Here is a 16,656-nt window from a genome sequence, read left to right on the forward strand (position 1 = left end):
GATGTGCCTTGGGCCGCTGACTTAAACTGTTGAGTTACTGTCAGGTTCAAACTCCTGTGACACTTGTAAAAACACTTAAATACAAAAGAGACAGACAACAATATTCATAGTTTCTCGCAGCGAGGAGAGTGAAACCACATACCCAGTGACATGCCGCTCCACTCTGAATATGCAGTTCACACTCCTCTCTTTTTATTCTCTTTTGGGGGTTCCTACTACATGGCCGTGCAACTCTAAGGGGGGGTGGAGAAGGCAGTTGCACGAGCTGTATTTGTTTGTCTATGTGTGTGTGTGTATGTGAGAGCAATTACTTGTAATGTTTTATGAGTTCTTATCTTGACACATTCTTGCAGGATTAACATGAGCATCTGCAGAGTCGCTGTTGGTGCATCCAGGCACCTCCAGAACCTGGGGGTTGCTGGGGGTCTCTGATCAGGGTCACGGGAACATTCCTTCTTCAGCACATTCAAACAAGTGTTTATCACACTTTTATCTGTTTGCAGTCGCTCCTTGGGTCTCCTCTCGTATTTTTCCTCGCAGGTCATCTTTGTCAGCAAATGTGCTTACATTTAAACGGAAGTGTTCTCGTCATCTGAGTCAAAGTACAAGTCAGAAACACGTCAGGAGCATATCTATAATGGTTGTCCGAGTCATCATCACTGTCATCGCTGCCGCCTGCCACCAGTAGGGGGTACATTTCATTTACCTTGTTTTTATTGGTGCCATGGTTAAATTCACAGTCCATGTGATTCTAACCTTCAAGATAGGGATACAACATACACATAAGGCGCACAAAAGAAGGGCAACAGCGAGTGCAATAAGCATGGACATCACGTAAGGAGACCATTGTCCTCAAAGTGCTCTCCACCAGTCACCAAACACCTCAGTGTCAACACCAGTGTTCTTCATCTTGGTGTTTAGCGCCTTTAAACCAGAAATCGCACGCATCAGCATTCCTGTGGAATCTGTATTGTTGGGGATGGACATGCAACATTGGTCGCCAAGCATGGCGCACACTCCTTGCTGATGTGCCAGCAGTCCATCCAAGGCGATACGATTCTGGAAGGCCATGAGTGACTTGGCATGGAGTTGTTCTCCAATTGCTGTGAGTCCAGCCTCGGTGTAGTTCCCAAGCTTCTGTATGTCATAGTGGAGGTAGTTAATCCTATCCACATTTTTGTTCACTTATCCATGGGATAATACTTTCCTCCAAACCCGCTGCAATCTGATTTACTAGTTGCTATTCTGGTGGTACCCCTCGTGGCACGCTGATGGCATCGATGTAAGTGGGATTGTCTTTCATCATCTAGTCGGTGTCTGGAACCTCCCTTTTCGTTTGGAAGTATTTTGGGAGGTGATGTTCATCTGCTTCAAATATAGCATTTAGTCCTAGTCAACATTCATAGTGTAAATGGATACTGAAATCAGTCATGTCACTACTGCACATGTTCCACTCATGTTATATACAATGTCATACTGGATTTGTCTCTACATCAACACCACACGTCTGCTCTCTCGTACTGTTTGTGTGTGTGCGTGTTCGTGTGTGTGTGTGTGCGTGCATTACTGTCTACTTCAGTATCATCCTTGGCATCAGATGAGTCAGAGTAGGCATGATCCCATCACACCCCACCTCCTTGCTTCCTTCCACCTTACTTGTTAAGAAAATCCTCCATCAAGTCTTTGGTCCAAAGTCTCCTTTGCTGCACATGCCAGGGTCATATTACTGTTCCAGTCTCTCCTCTGGATGTCCTCCTTGCAGGTGGCCATTTGTTGCCACTTCTAGATTCTGGTGCTTGGCTTGTCCTTGCATCAAAGGTGTGATCCTGTCCAGTTCTGAGTCGGCCACATTCCACTTTAGTGGCTGGTGATGAGATTGTCGTCACCATAAACACCATGTAAAATCTTCTGAACTTTCAGTCTGGAAGGGATCGTTTGCTGTCAGAGCGCAGTTCATATGATGGATCTTCTTCAGGTCTTGGTGAAGATAAAACTGGACACAATGGCATGGCTGATGAGATGAGAGGACTTATGCATGCTGTTGTATCAGGATGTTGTTGTTGGCAAGGCAAGGGTGGAGGTGTGCGATCAAGATCATGGTCCACATCGAGACACTGAGGCACTGTATGGGAAAGAAGAAGACACTGCAACTTGTCAGGAACACCAATCCTCCTGTTACAATAGTGATCTTAGAACTAGGATGCATTGTTCGGTTTTCTGGCCCAGGGTATGTGCTATAATCTTCACTGCTCAGCACGATGCCTGAGAGTCTAGGACTCTGAAGTCCCCTGCATCACAGACTGGTCTTTACCTTCCTCGTCAGACTCCCGAACAATGACTACTTTACAATGGGTTTGATGTACCCAAGTACTTCTTTCTGCAATTCTTAATGCTGTTGGTGTTGTTAACAGTACTTGATAAGGCCCTTCCCACTTGGGAGGGTACCAGTGTTTTCTTGTTCCACTTTTACTCAACACTCAGTCTCCTGGTGTCAGTCTCATGTCTTCTATCAAAGTGGAATCGTCATCAGTTTCCTACACATTTCTGAACTGTGTCAACCTATAAGGTTTAACAAACAACGTTTCATATTGACTCAAACCATTCGTGCCGTTATGTTTATGTGTAATTTAACAAGGTCTAAACATTGCGTCCTTGGATACTTTGTTTCTTCCATGCATTTTCTGTTCTACTAGTCCTCCACTTTGGGGATGGTACGTCCTATGGTTCTTTAAGTCCATGTGGAACGTTGTTCCTGTATTCTTTCCTTTTTTTTCTTTTCTTTTACAATTTGATTTACAAAGTGATTGCTGTAGTCTAATTCTGTTTCATTGAAAATATATTCCATGCAGATTAGATGAATACCATGTTAAACTGTGATCAGTACCAGTCAACCACTAGTAAAGTTAGTAGAAGGTCAGGACACAGCATCCTGTGCTGCGTCTCGTGTTATCTTTGCAGAGATCATTGTGGAAGAACCAAAAAGCCAGGATGGTCTCAGGCATTTATGGTCATTCACTCATTGGAAAACTAAACTCAGGAGGTAATAAAGATAATGGGGTGAAGGAGCAAGTATCTGGTCCAGGAACAGGATCCTGGTCCATCTCATACACATAATCCCTACTCCATCCCATCTGAAGCCAATTTACAACAGCTCTGGGATGCAAGAATCAGGGCTGACTTTCCTTCACTTTTATTTAGCTCAATAAAGTCCATGTGTATTACTTGAAATTAATATTGTGGTTTCGGAAATTGGCCATGCCTCGGTCACAAGTTGTCCTGGACGTTGTGTTTTGCACACGTTAAAAACGCTTTACAAAAATTTTTTTAATAAGATTTTTTAAATATGAATTAAAGTGGGTGTTAATAGTGTGACACATCCCTCCTGGTGAGACATGTGTAACACCATGGCTCAAAATATCAGCCCACTTTTACACTTTTTTGCCAAGATTGGTTTCTTATCTGTCGACAAATAAACATTTTTGTCCAGGGTTGCTTTATTCCTAAACCAGTGGTCAATTTCCTGTTTTGGACTTTGTTGTTGCATATCTGCCAATATCTCAAAGTCTACTTGTAATTTTTCAGTCTTAAGATGGTTCAGTTCCTTTAGTGCCGCTTGTTTTACCATTTTATCAGCGAACGCATTTCCTTAGGGTATTAGTATTATTTGTACTATGTACCATGTATTTACATGCAATGCAATTTGTTTTGGTAATTGCACTGCTTCTAGTAATGCTGCTAATAATCATGCATGAGTTACTGGTTTTCCCGTTGATGTTATCACACCTCTGTTTTTCCAGTATTGTGCAAAGGTATGTACTGTTCAATATACATATTGGCTATCGGTATAATTTGTCACCTTTTGACCTTTCATTAATTTGCATGTTTCAGTAAGTGCTACTAATTCTGCTGCTTGTGCAGAATAAAAGGATGGTAACGGCTCTGCTTTCAACACTGTAACTTGTGTAACGACTGCATAGCCTGTTATTGTTCTTTCCACAAATCATTTTTCTTTGAGGAAACATCTACAAAAATCTCCTCTTTTTGTTCGTGCCTGAGCTAATAAGTCTGGTCTACACTTTGCAGTTTGTGTTGTTAGTTCATCACAATCATGTGTTTCGCCTTCCTCAGGGAGTGGTAGAAGGGTAGCTGGGTTGAGCGTGGTGCATCGCTCAAGTGTTAAGTGTGGTTGGGACAAAAGTGTCGCCATACATGACAGATGTCTAGCAGGAGACAAAAATGTCATGTTAGTCTGTAATAGCAGGGTGGAAACTGCATGAGGTACTTTCAGTACAAGTGGATGGAACATTACAATGGTTGCACTTGTTTCCACGGCCATAGCTGCTATTACAGCCCGCACACAATGTAAGATGGCGCATGCTACTGCATCTAGCTTAGAAGAGTAGTACGCTATTGGTCGTTTCTTTGCACCATACTCTTGTAGTAAGACTGAGCACATGATCTCAGTCTCACTTCACACCTTTACAATCTACTGTTTGTTTAAATGTTTTGCTGTAATCAGGCAGTGCTAGAATCGTACTTCTTACCAGTACTCTTTTTCACAGAATGCTTTTTCTGCCTCCTCATTCCACTGTAAGAGTGACATCATTTGTATACATTAAGTTTGTTAATGGTGACACTATTTGTGCATAGGTTGGAATCCAACATCTACATCTAATTAGTGAGTCCTAAGAAGGACATCATTTGCTTTTTTGTTTGTGGTTTAGGTGCATTTAAAATTGCTTGTTTCCTCTCCGCTAGAATAGTTCATCCTCGCCCTGTCAACTGATGGCCTAAATACTTCACTGATTGCCTACAAAATTGTAGCTTGTCTTTACTCACTTTATGGCCTTTTTTCGCTAAATGGTGCAAAAGGCTATTCTGTCTTCCTCACATGACTTCCTATCTGGTGACGCTAGTAGGATGTCATCTACATACAGTAATATCTGGCTTTCATTTGGGGGTTAAATATAGACATAATGGCAATCATTGCTTGTGAATAAATCGCCTACCACAATATCCTTGTGGTAGGCGTGTGTATGTATATTTTTTCCTGCAAACGTAAATGCAAACCAGAACTTTCTTTCTCTATTGGAATGGAGAAGAATGCATTACTGATGTTTACTATGGTGAACTATGTGACATTTGTTCGTAAAGAATTTAACAATGTGTGTGGGTCAGGCACACAAGGTGCTCTTGCCACCACAGCTTGATTTACAACTTGTCCTGTATCATTCTCCATCCCACAGAGAGTGGCACTTTTTTCCCACTGGAAAAATAAGGATGTTACCTGGTGAGTTGTTACATTCTACTATGGCTTTAGCTTTTAACAATTCTTCTATCACTGGTTTTATTCCCTCATATGCATCTGGTTTTATGGGGTATTGCCTAACACATGGTCTGTAATCATTTTTAGCTTTAATTTGTACAGGTTGGGCTCTTTTAATTAGTCCTACAGCTGATGGACCTAGAGACCACAACATTATTGGTAGGGAGTTGACCACTATTCTCCTCCTGCTGTCCTGAGCCATGTATTGCCTGCAGATCTGGAATGTAGAAATTCATATCTGCAAGTTGTTCTACATGCTCCCGAGTCACAACGAAATCTGATTGGATTACCATTCACTTCCAATGTGACCTCCGGTCGGGGATGTTCAAAGGCAAATATCTCTTGTAAATTCTAATTGTACTACTTATTCATCATTTGGTTATAGTTGTATTTGTTAAGACAAGCCTAGTCATGCTGAATATGGCTTTTGGTTCCTTTTGAACTGGCCTTTGACACAATCACGGGAGAAGTGACCTTCTTCACTGCAATTCCAACATCCAGTAGTGTTGGGGTAGCTTCGTACATTCTGTCTACCTGTTCCTCTACCTCTTCCTCTTCCTCTTCCTCTACCTTTTCCTCTGACTCTCCCTTGACTTTGAACGAGGATTTCTCCGTTATCTGTAACAAAGGTGTCTATTTTTTGCATCTTATTTTTGTTACTTAACACCTGCATTTTGCATGCTGCATGCTGCACGTGTGTGATGTAGTCTGCCATAGTTGCTGTGGGCATTCCGATGAAATGTTTATCAACCCACCCTTTTATGCCAGGATTTGAATTAGCATGTATCACGACTACATTAGGGTTTGGTACCTCTATCATATGAAACGCATCGGTTTCCGGTGAAACCCTAGGTGGTGATTTAGGAGAAAATACTTCTCCCATCTGTTTTGACCACTCAACAGAAAAAGGTGCTCTTGTTGTGGTGGGTATGGTGCTGATGGTAGGATATCGTGGTTGTCATGATGTGGGGGTTCAGGGAACTGTGGATACAATCGTGATTGTCCACCTACTACAGTAAAGTCTCGTTATATCGATATTCTCGGGAGTCGGAAAAAATACCGATATAACCGGACTATCCATATATCCGATCCTGCGCCGAACTGCATTAAAAGTGGGCGGATCTTTGATATGGCATGTAATTTTCTCCTTGAGTTCATGGATTGCGTATCTAGCATGCTTTTGTACTACAATACATTTTGTACTACAGTAAATAAAAATAAACTTACTCTGTAGTGATTACCGGTTACCGGGACATAATTCACCCTGGAACATAATTCACCCCGGAACTAGGTGTTGCCACCCGGAGGGGTAGGCGCGAGGGACGGGTGTTTTCCGCTGTGTGTGCTGCACTCTGGTGGTGGAAGTGTGAAAAATAAAGTTGACTGGAAGCAGCCGTTCGCCGTGTTCTTTTTTGGTATTGAAATCCTTAAGCAAAGATTGATTTAAGCTGCTTTTGTATCGATATAAGCAGACCAAATTGGCTGGCGGGAGATGAAAAGGGCATCCTAGTAACCGGATTATCATAATAACCGTGTACGGAGCTAATTATATCATAAGACTAGAAATTTGCCGGGAAATGAAAATAGTATCGTAATAAGTAGTAATTCGTTTTAACCGATATCGATATAACGAGACTTTACTGTACACCATCATTTTGACTACTATTGCTCGCTCTTTTGGTTGGCATAACCCTACTTTCGTTATCTTCCTTTCGTGTAAAAAATGTGTCTGAGTCTTTCTCCTCACTTACTTTTCCTTCATCTCTCTGATACTCATGAAGTAAAACTTCCCTTACTATCTTGTATAACTCTTCCTTTTTACAACCTTCACTTTCTGCTCTATCTCTCTCCTTCCTTTCTTCCATCTTCACCTCGCCTTTTTGCCTTTTCTCTGCCAACTCCTTCCAATATGATAGGTCATCATACCCTTCCTTTTGCATTTTTTTGGGGTTTGATTCCTGTTCTTTTTTGCAATATCCTGTTGCAATTTAATTAATTTAGGGATCGATAATTGTCCGTCAAAACCATACTTGTTAATCCATATTTCTAGATGTTTTATTTTGGTTGGTTGGCGGTGAAACACGTAACACCAATCCTTACACTTTAGTTCCTCCCTTTTGACTTGTGGTTTTCCACTTGTTGTTTGTCTATGTGTGTGTGTGTATGTGAGAACAATTACTTGTAATTTTTTATGAGTTCTTATCTTGACACATTCTTGCAGGATTAACATGAGCATCTGCAGAGTCACTGTTGGTGCATCCAGGCACCTCCAGGACCTGGGGGTCACTGGGGGTCTCTGATCAGGGTCACGGGAACATTCCTTCTTCAGCACATTCAAACACTTTCTATTGTCTAAGCAAATGGATATAAGGGTGATAACTAACAAAATAATACTTGTATCTACATTTTATTCTAACAGATGCTCTACCAACTGAGCTATCCAGGCCTTTGTTGAATGAGGACAACTCACAAGGTCAAATCTTCTGGCATACTGTACTTGACCTTGCAGAGAGGAGAGCTTCTTCTCTGGCTCTCAACAAAGGCGGTCGCATCTTTCCCCTCTCCTCCCTATCCCTTATCTTCTCTGCTTTGTTGTCCCCTGTCCATCCTGTCGATGGAGTTTGACATGATTCTTTGTCACGCAGTCTGAAATTGGCAAACTGAGAAATTCTGAGTGACCAATGCAGTCTGTCTATTTTAATACATTTTGTCTCCACTCATGTTAAAAAAGGACAGAGCCATTCCCGTGAGAGCACAAGACCCCTGGATTGTACCCAAAAATACTTTGCGTTCATCAAAGAGTAAAGCTGGTGTCCTGGTTTGCAATACCTCGATTGTTACACCAGAAGGTGCGAGTCACATCCAAAACAAAGGGCATGCTGGAAGCATAGCATGCGTTAGTATGGCTTCAACTGAACAGAGGTTGGCAGGGTGTGAGTCTCTGTGGTGCAATCGGTCAGCGTGCTCGGCTGTTAACAGGGAGGCTGGTGGTTCGAGCCCACCCAGGGACGTTCTCTGGGTGCGTCAGTGTTCATTCATGTTTGCGCTCCACTCTTGTGTGGTTCCCAATTGGCAAACTGTGTGTCAATGCGAAAGACAATACCCTTGTGTATTTGGACATTTGCAGGTTTAAGAAATCAGACCACATCTTCTGGACAAAAGAGTGGTCAGACAAGACAACGTTTGAGCCAGTCACCTGAACATTAGACTTTTGATCTGAGTGTCCGGGAATCAAGTCCCTGTTCAGGTGACCAGTGATAGGGTCTGAGGTCCACTTGCAAACGCCTCCTTTGGACAATCCCTTGGTACTTTATGGAAACGATGTGAGGTGCCTGGCTTTTAACTAGAAGTGGAAAGACTTGTGTAGCCCCTCACGCAAACCATGTGTCTTCATCCCATGCACATGTTGCCAGCTGATCCTTGACATCAGCAAATTTTTGGTTCTAGGACAATGGGGTCACCTGCCCCCATTGGTCTTTTCCAAGCGGTCACGGTGGCCGAGAGGTTAAAGCGTTGGACTCGAAATCCAATGGGGTTTCCCTGCACAGGTTCGAATCCTGTCTGTGACGCTTTGGTTGGGCATTTGTTGCCGCCGTGCTGTTTACCTTGTGGTGGAGTACTCTTGGTTATGAGGGCCGGGGTGTTGTCCTTTCGCGGTCCGCATTCTCTACACTGGTGGTCTGAATTTAGGGTAGAGGATAATGGGGTCCACTGTCCCCATTGATCTGCTTCTTGCAGTCTCGGTGGCTGAGAGGTTTGTTGCCACTCTGCTTTGACATGCTGTTTTCTTTACCTCTCCCCGGTCTTTCAGCGGCCTTGTCGAGGGTGTTTCACAGGTGGGTGGTGTGATGTTGGATATGGGGGCCAGTGGGTTGTCGCCGTTTTGTTGTTCCTGGAGCACATAAAGAAGAGTGGCCAGTACGGGGGGTTGAACTGATGACCTTGGCGTTATTAGCACCACACGCTGACCAACTGAGCTAACCGGGATAGCGGCAGAGAGCTGCTGGAATGACAAGGCGCTACAAAACGCGTATCGGGCAGAGCCTCTCCGACCCACACGTCGGCTCCAAATCCCACCTCCTGGGGCTCTTCCGGCACCACTCCTCTCTCCCTGCTCCAGCAGCGGAGCGCCGGCTGACAACATCGGGAGTGTCGTCCCCCTGCAACTGGGAGCCAGTCGCCTTTCGTCACCGGAGAGGAGTCACCGTCTACGCCTGTGGCTGTGCCTGTACTGTGGGAGTCCTACACACAATTTCCCGCTGTCCAGTTCGCCCAGCACGCCAACGCTCTTCCTCCACCAGGGATATTTCCCAGCTGCTGGCACTGCCCGCTCCAACCACACCGGCTGCCTCATCCGCTTTGGTGGGCCGACTTCAGGTGGAAGGTACGATGTCCTGGGCGGGGGAAGCTTCTCCTACCACAGCATTAATTGACTCTGGGGCGGATGAGAACTTCATTGATAGCGGACTGGTCAGTTCTCTTAACATTCATACTGTTGAGATTGTCCCCCACAAGAATGTCTGCTCGCTCGATGAACATCACCTGGCATGCATTACGCATCAGACGTGCACCATATCCTTGGTGCTGTCGGGTAACCACCACAAGGTCACTCATTTTTTTCTTATGCCCTCTCGCTCAGCTCTGTTAGTACTCGGCCTCCCCTGGCATCCCGTGCGTGTGTTGTGATGTTTTGTCATTCAGCGCCACTTTGCAGAGGCACATCCACTCGACAATTTAATTTGTTCTCCGACAGTGTTTCCCAACGTGGCATTGGTGGTTCAGTGGTAGAATTCTTGCTTGCCAAGCGGGAGGCCCGGGTCCAATTCCCGGCCAATGCAGTATATCTCAGCTTATACCTTTCTTTAGAGCTCATTGTTGAAAAAGTACAAAGGCTCTTTTCCTTCAAAAGGGCAGTATTCAGCCCACCCAGGGACTCTCAATTCACACATGTGTTGGACTTTGGACTCTCTCCCTTGAATGAACATTTTTCCCCATTGGCGAACTGTTTTTGTGTTGGTGCCCGACGCACTGCTGGCACTGTGGCTAAGCTGGTCAAAGTGCCTGTCTAGTAACCAGGAGATCCTGGGTTCAAATCCCAGCAGTGCCTGGGTGCTTGGTCCGTGAAACTTTGGCAGCTGTTTTCTGAACCATGTACTTGTTTTTGTCACTTGCCCTTCAAGAACGAATTGATGTTGCATCCACAGTTGACGTGATTGTTGTGGATCCCATTACGCCAGAAGGTGCTTGAATCCAAAGAGTATGACATTGTGATGTGTTGTCATTCAGCGCCACTTTGCAGAGGCTCATCCACTTGACAGTTGAATTTTTTTCTCTTACAGTGTGTCCCCACGTGGCATTGGTGGTTCAGTGGTAGAATTCTCACTTGCCAAGCGGGGGCCACACGCGTGTTGTTGACATTTGCTGCCAGCCAATCAGGATGCAACACAGACGTCAGACAAGCAAAGAGACTCGCCTGCCACGCGGGCATGATTAGCATTACCATTACCATCTATCAGGGATGGCAACTGAATTAAGAATCAATGCCAGATTTCAGATAATGTTTTGATGCAGACTGGTCATGATGCCTCTGATTAATTAAATTAATTAATTAAAATTAATTAAACCATTACCTGTGAGAGGTAAGGTACACCATTGCACTAAACATTGATAGAATAGTTAGTAATGGAGTTAGTAGTGAATAACTAACAATGCTTGTGGGGATTTTTTTTGGTTTTGGACATCTTTCAGATAAATAAGCATGCAAACTGACCCGGGAACATCATGGCTGTTCCTGATAAATGAACATAACGGGAGGGTTAAGATGACTACACTTCCAAAGTTCTCAGCTATGACTGAACCTCTCGCTCCTTTGTTCCCTGAGAAACTAGGTTGGCTGTGGAATTGATCAAACATCAAGAAGACCACATCAATTAAAAAAAAATTAAAAAGTGATATCTTGGCCGAAAAAGGCCCGGTTAGCTCAGTCGGGAGAGCATGAGACTCTTAATCTTAGGGTCGTGGGTTCGAGCCCCACATTGGGCGGTTCAGCTCTTTTGGTGATACAGACCTGGTAGACCCAAATGAGTAGTGAGTGTGTGCTGGGAACGTCTGGCAGAGTCTCCCGTTCGTCGAGTCTTCAACTCTCACCTCTGGCAGAGCTTCACCTGCATCCCGGGGGAGGACCAGATATTGAGTCTGAATGGGCCATATTCCGTGCCTCCATTGCTGAGGCGGCTGATCGGAGCTGCAGCCGCAAGGCGGTCGGTGCCAGTCGTGGCGGCAGGCCCCGAACCCGATGGTGGACACCAGAAGTCAGGGCCGCCGTCAAGCTGAAGAAGGAGTCTTATCCAGCATTGATGGCTTGTGGGACTCCGGAAGCAGCTGACAGGTACTGTCAGGCCAAACGGTTCGCGGTTTCGGCGGTTATCCAGGCAAAAACTCGGGTATGGGAGGAATTCGGTGAGGCCATGGAGCACGACTTTCAGTATCTCCGCCTGTCACGTGGAAGACCGGGGTTCGATTCCACGACGGGGAGTTCCTCTTTTGTATGTCACAATGTCAGGTTGAACCTTGAGTCGGGTTGCGGTTGCAACAACCAGTCCGGTTAAACAAACCCTTCTCATTAGAACAAAACCTCTCTTAATCTTCTTCTCAAGGTGTTCAGGTGTCTTGTACAATCTGACAGTCTTTTGCTGCCAAATCATTCCAGTCGTGGATAATGGAGCTGACCAGGAAAATGCCAGCTGTGGGATTTCAACCAGAGCCTCCTGAGCGTAAGGAACCTTAATCTGGCGCCTTCGATCACTCATCCACCCAACCTAAAACTGTGCCCTGATCAGGAAAAAAAAACTGTGACCTTGTGAGGTTCACTGACAACAGAGGACACTCAAAAGGAGCCGCACAAAGCAGGGTACTTGTAAAGATGTTGGCAGCAGAGTGGCGCAGCGGTAGCGTGCTGGGCCCATAACCCAGAGGTCGATGGATCGAAACCATCCTCTGCTATGGCTGTGCTCTTTACGTGTCCTTTGAAGAGCTTGCAGATGTATTGTCTTTGTTACTTAGTTGACCTGGTCCAGTAAAGAGTTCACGCTTCCTTTACTGCTGTTCTCAATGCATTTATTGCTCTTGAGTGCATTCACACGCCATTGCGGGACATTGAAGCATCGTGAAACACCGCAACTGTCCTCACTAGTCCATTGTCACTCTTATGGACTTGAAGAATCCCAGCCAGTTTCCGTTCGTTTCGGGGAACCTCCTCCTCTTTGACGATCACCACATCTCCAACTTGCATGTTTCTTCTTGGCGTATGCCATCTTTGTCTCAGAGCAATGTTGGTCAGATACTCCTTCCACCATTTATTCCAGAACTATTCCGAAAAATATTGCAATTATCTCCATCTCATTTTAGTATACAAGTCCATCCATCCATCCATTTTCCTCCGCTTATCCAGGTCCAGGTCGCGGGGGGCAGCAGTCTTAGTAGGGAAGCCCAGATTTCCCGGTCCCCGGCCACCTCCTCCAGCTTCACCGGGAGGACACCAAGGTGTTCCCAGGCCAGCTGTGAGACATAATCCCTCCAGCGTGTCCTAGGTCTTCCCCGGGGCCTTTTCCCGGCTGGGTATGCCCGGAACACCTCACCAGGGAGGCGTCCGGGAGGCACCCGGGCTAGATGCCCGAGCCACCTCAACTGACTCCTCTCGATGTGAAGGAGAAGCGGCTCTACTCTGAGCCCTCCCGGATGACTGAGCTCTTCACCCTATCTCTTAGGGTGAGTCCAGCTACCCTACGGAGGAAACTCATTTCAGCCGCCTGTATCCGAGATGTCATTCTTTCGGTCATGACCCAAAGCTCATAACCATAGGTGAGGGTGGGAACATAGATCGACCGGTAAATTGAGAGCTTTTTTAACCACGACGATCCATTACAGCGACCGCATTACTGCCGAGGCTGCGCCGATCCGTCTGTCGACCTCACGCTCCCACTTTCCCTCACTCGTGAACAAGACCCCGAGATACCTAAACTCCTCCACCTGGGGTAGGACCTCATTCCCAACCCGGAGGGAGCACTCCACCCTTTTACGACTGAGAACCATGGCCTCTGATTTGGAGGTACTGAGTCTCATCCCAGACGCTTCACACTCAGATGCAAACCGTCCCAGTAAGCGCTGAAGGTGACAGCCCGTAGAGGCCATAAGAACCACATCAAATGCAAATAGCAGAAATGAGATTCTAAGGCCCCTGAAACAGATTCCCTCAACACCTTGGCTGCGCCTAGAAATTCTGTCCATGAAAATTGTGAACAGAATCGGTGACAAAGGGCAGCCTTAGCGGAGGCCAACGTTTACCGGAAACAGGCTCGACTTACTACTGACAATGCCAACCAGACTCCTGCCCCGTTTGTACAAGGACCAGATAGCACGTAGTCGCGCGCCACCAATCCCCCCAAAGTACGCCACGAGGGACACGGTCGAATGCCTTTTCCAGATCCGCAAAGTACATGTAGACTGGTTGGGCAACTCCCATGCACCCTCCAGCACCCTTCTTGTGTGCCTTCTTGATGATGGAGCTGATGTTCGGCTCCCACTGGAGGTCCTGGGAGATGATGGTACCCAGGAAGCGGAAGGACTCCACAATGTCAATTGTACAGTCACAGAGGGTGATGGGGACAGGAGAGGCTGAGTTCTTCCTGTTGTCCACAACCATCTACACTGTTTTTAGGGCGTTGAGCTCCAGGTTGTTCAGGTTGCACCAAGTCGCCAGATGGTCAAACTCCCACCTGTAGGCGAACTTGTCACCGTCAGAGATGAATCCGATGAGGGTGGTGTCGTCCGCAAACTTCAGGAGCTTGACAGACTGGTGACTGGAGGTGCAACTGTTTGTGTACAGGGAGAAAGCAAAGGAGAAAGAACGCAGCCCTGGGGGGATCCGGTGCTGACGGTTTTTGTATCTGAGATGTGTTTCCCCAGCTTCACGCGTTTCCTGTCAGACAGGAAGTCTGTAATCCACCTGCAGGTGGAGTCAGGCACGCTAAGCTGGGAATGCTTCTTCTGGAGCAGAGTTGGGAGGATGGTGTTAAAGGCAAAGCTGAAGTCCACAAACAGGATACTAGCATAGGTTCCTGCGGAGGCCAGGTGCTGGAGGACCAACACACCGAAGCAGCCGTCCGCGGCGCCATCTTGGAAACACGTGGTGGCATGGGAATAGATGACTACACGGTAATCCGGTGGTTAGGTGTCAGTGGTTCCAGACACATGGGTTGTTTACATTGTCCACAGTAAGAGGGCGATTATTCACAACAGACATGGCTTCATAAAGAAAGGTTCTCAAGGAACTGTCACTCAACCTGCCAGCACTGTTTGCTTGGACTGAAATGAGCACGCTTCTGATGGTTCTGATCTGGCGCTCCCAAACACCCATATGGCTTGCATTTATGACAAAGTTGAATTGCTTGTCTGCCAGGTATTCTGTTACTCTTTCTGTGTTTATTTCCTTTAGTGACTTTTCCATTTCCTTTTTAGTTCAAACTAAGTATGTTCCCTGATCTGATTGGATGTGCCAAACAGCACCTCTGGTGGCAATGAAGCATCTTAGGGCATTGATGAATGAGTCAGTGGTCACATCCTCCAGCATCTCTATGTGAACACCTCCAGAACATAGACAAGTGAATAGTAGACCGTACTGTTTTTGTTCTTTACACCCTTGTTTTGTGTGAAATGGGCCAAAACAATCCATACCACCATAGGTAATTGTTGGAGAAGGCTCAATGCGGTCTTGAGGTAAGTCAGCCATCTTTTGTTCCTCCGTGGCTCCTCGAGCTTTCCGACATGGAATGCACTGAATATGTTGAGTCACTGCTTTGCTCCCTCCCACGATCCAGTAGTCATTTGCTCTGAGTTAATTCAAGAACCAATATAGTTCTGAGACTGGACCTTCTCTGCCAATTCAGGAAAAGCAGGGGAATTAGCTCAAATGGTATAGCACTTGCTCTGCATGTGAGAGGTAGCGGGATCGATTGCCTAAATTCTACAAGGAATCCTTTGTTTTATTGGCTAATTGTAGGCCATTCGCCATAGCGCACCCGAGGTTACAGAGGTCAAAGGTAAGCTTATATTCAGCAGCACAGTGGCGAAAATTAAATTTATGTGCATTACCGTTTCCACAGGTTCCCAATTTGTACAACCCGGCATTAATACCTCTTAGTGTAATTCTATCTTACTGGTGGATGCCTTCTTATGGCCGATCCTCAGGGCTGACCTCTGGTGGTGGTGCGGTGGACCCGATGTGAGTGATAGGTTACCGACCGAGAACATGACTGGTGTTTGTGCCCCGATTTCTTTCCTTCCTCCAATAAGAGTATTGTCAATTGATGTGGAGCGCCTAGTGCATAGTGCTACTTCCGTAGGGACTCATGGCACCGGACGCCCTGAGGACCAGACAAGGTGTGTAAACCTCACCCTGGTTCGACGCTTCCAACCTGACGTACATTGACGCCATAGGTGCCCTTGGATAGGTTTTCCTTGTGGTGGTGTCCTGTTGGTTATGAGGGCGGGGTGTTGTCGACGTGGGCTTTTGTTGTTCCTTCACGGTCCACATTCTTTGCACTCGGGGTCTAAATTTTGGGTAGAGGACAATGGGGTAGCCGCCCCCATTGCTTCATGCAGTCACGGTGCGCGAGAGGTTTGCCACCGCTCTGCTTTGCCATGCTGTTTTCTTGACCTTTCCCCGGTCGGTTGGCGGCCTTGATGGAGGTGTTTCGCAGTTGATTGGGTTGTGCGCTGTTGTTTATGGGGCCCGATGGGTTTTCGCCGTGGGCTTTTGTTGTTCCTGGAGCAGATAAAGAAGAGTGGTCAGTACGGGGGTGAACCCATGACCTTGGCTTTATTAGCACCACGCTCCTGAGCTAACCGACCACAGGACACCATTGCATCAAATGTTTCCAGCTCAAATCGACTAACTCATCCTTAACGGACCGCATTCTCCGTCCAATGCTGTTTTCTTTACATTTCCCTGGTTGGTTGGTGGCCTTGATGGGGGTGTTTCGCAGTTCACTGGGCTCTGTGCTGTTGGTTATGGGGTCGGGGGGTTATGAGGGGCGGGGTGTTGTCAACGGGGGTTTTTGTTGTTCCTTCACGGTCCACATTCTCTGCACTTGTGGTCTAAATTTTGGGTAGAGGATAATGGGGTCCACTGCCCCATTGATCTGCTCCTTGCAGTCTTGGTGACCAAGAGGTTTGTTGATGCTCTGCTTTGACATGCTGTTTTCTTTACCTCTCGAGGGTGTTTCACAGGTAACAATTGACACTTTGGTCTCCCTCCCTTGTGTGAACATTTT

General features: G+C 46.3%; 1 long non-coding RNA gene and 4 other non-coding genes across 5 annotated transcripts in view; all 5 read left to right on the plus strand.

Annotated features, from left to right (window-relative positions):
- Positions 1 to 16,656, plus strand: part of LOC144901285 (uncharacterized) — a 102,682-nt gene that overhangs the window by 64,622 nt on the left and 21,404 nt on the right. The gene's annotated exons all lie outside the window — the stretch shown is intronic.
- On the plus strand, positions 8,814 to 8,895 carry trnas-cga (transfer RNA serine (anticodon CGA)). Its single transcript has one exon. It is a non-coding gene; the product is annotated as a tRNA-Ser (tRNA).
- Positions 10,094 to 10,164, plus strand: trnag-gcc (transfer RNA glycine (anticodon GCC)). Its single transcript has one exon. It is a non-coding gene; the product is annotated as a tRNA-Gly (tRNA).
- On the plus strand, positions 10,360 to 10,433 carry trnat-agu (transfer RNA threonine (anticodon AGU)). Its single transcript has one exon. It is a non-coding gene; the product is annotated as a tRNA-Thr (tRNA).
- Positions 11,296 to 11,368, plus strand: trnak-cuu (transfer RNA lysine (anticodon CUU)). The gene has a single exon. It is a non-coding gene; the product is annotated as a tRNA-Lys (tRNA).

Source organism: Doryrhamphus excisus, linkage group LG11 (assembly GCF_037039965.1).
Source record: "Doryrhamphus excisus strain RoL-2023G ecotype Guam linkage group LG11, RoL_Dexc_Guam_v1.1, whole genome shotgun sequence".
NCBI lineage: Eukaryota > Metazoa > Chordata > Actinopteri > Syngnathiformes > Syngnathidae > Doryrhamphus > Doryrhamphus excisus.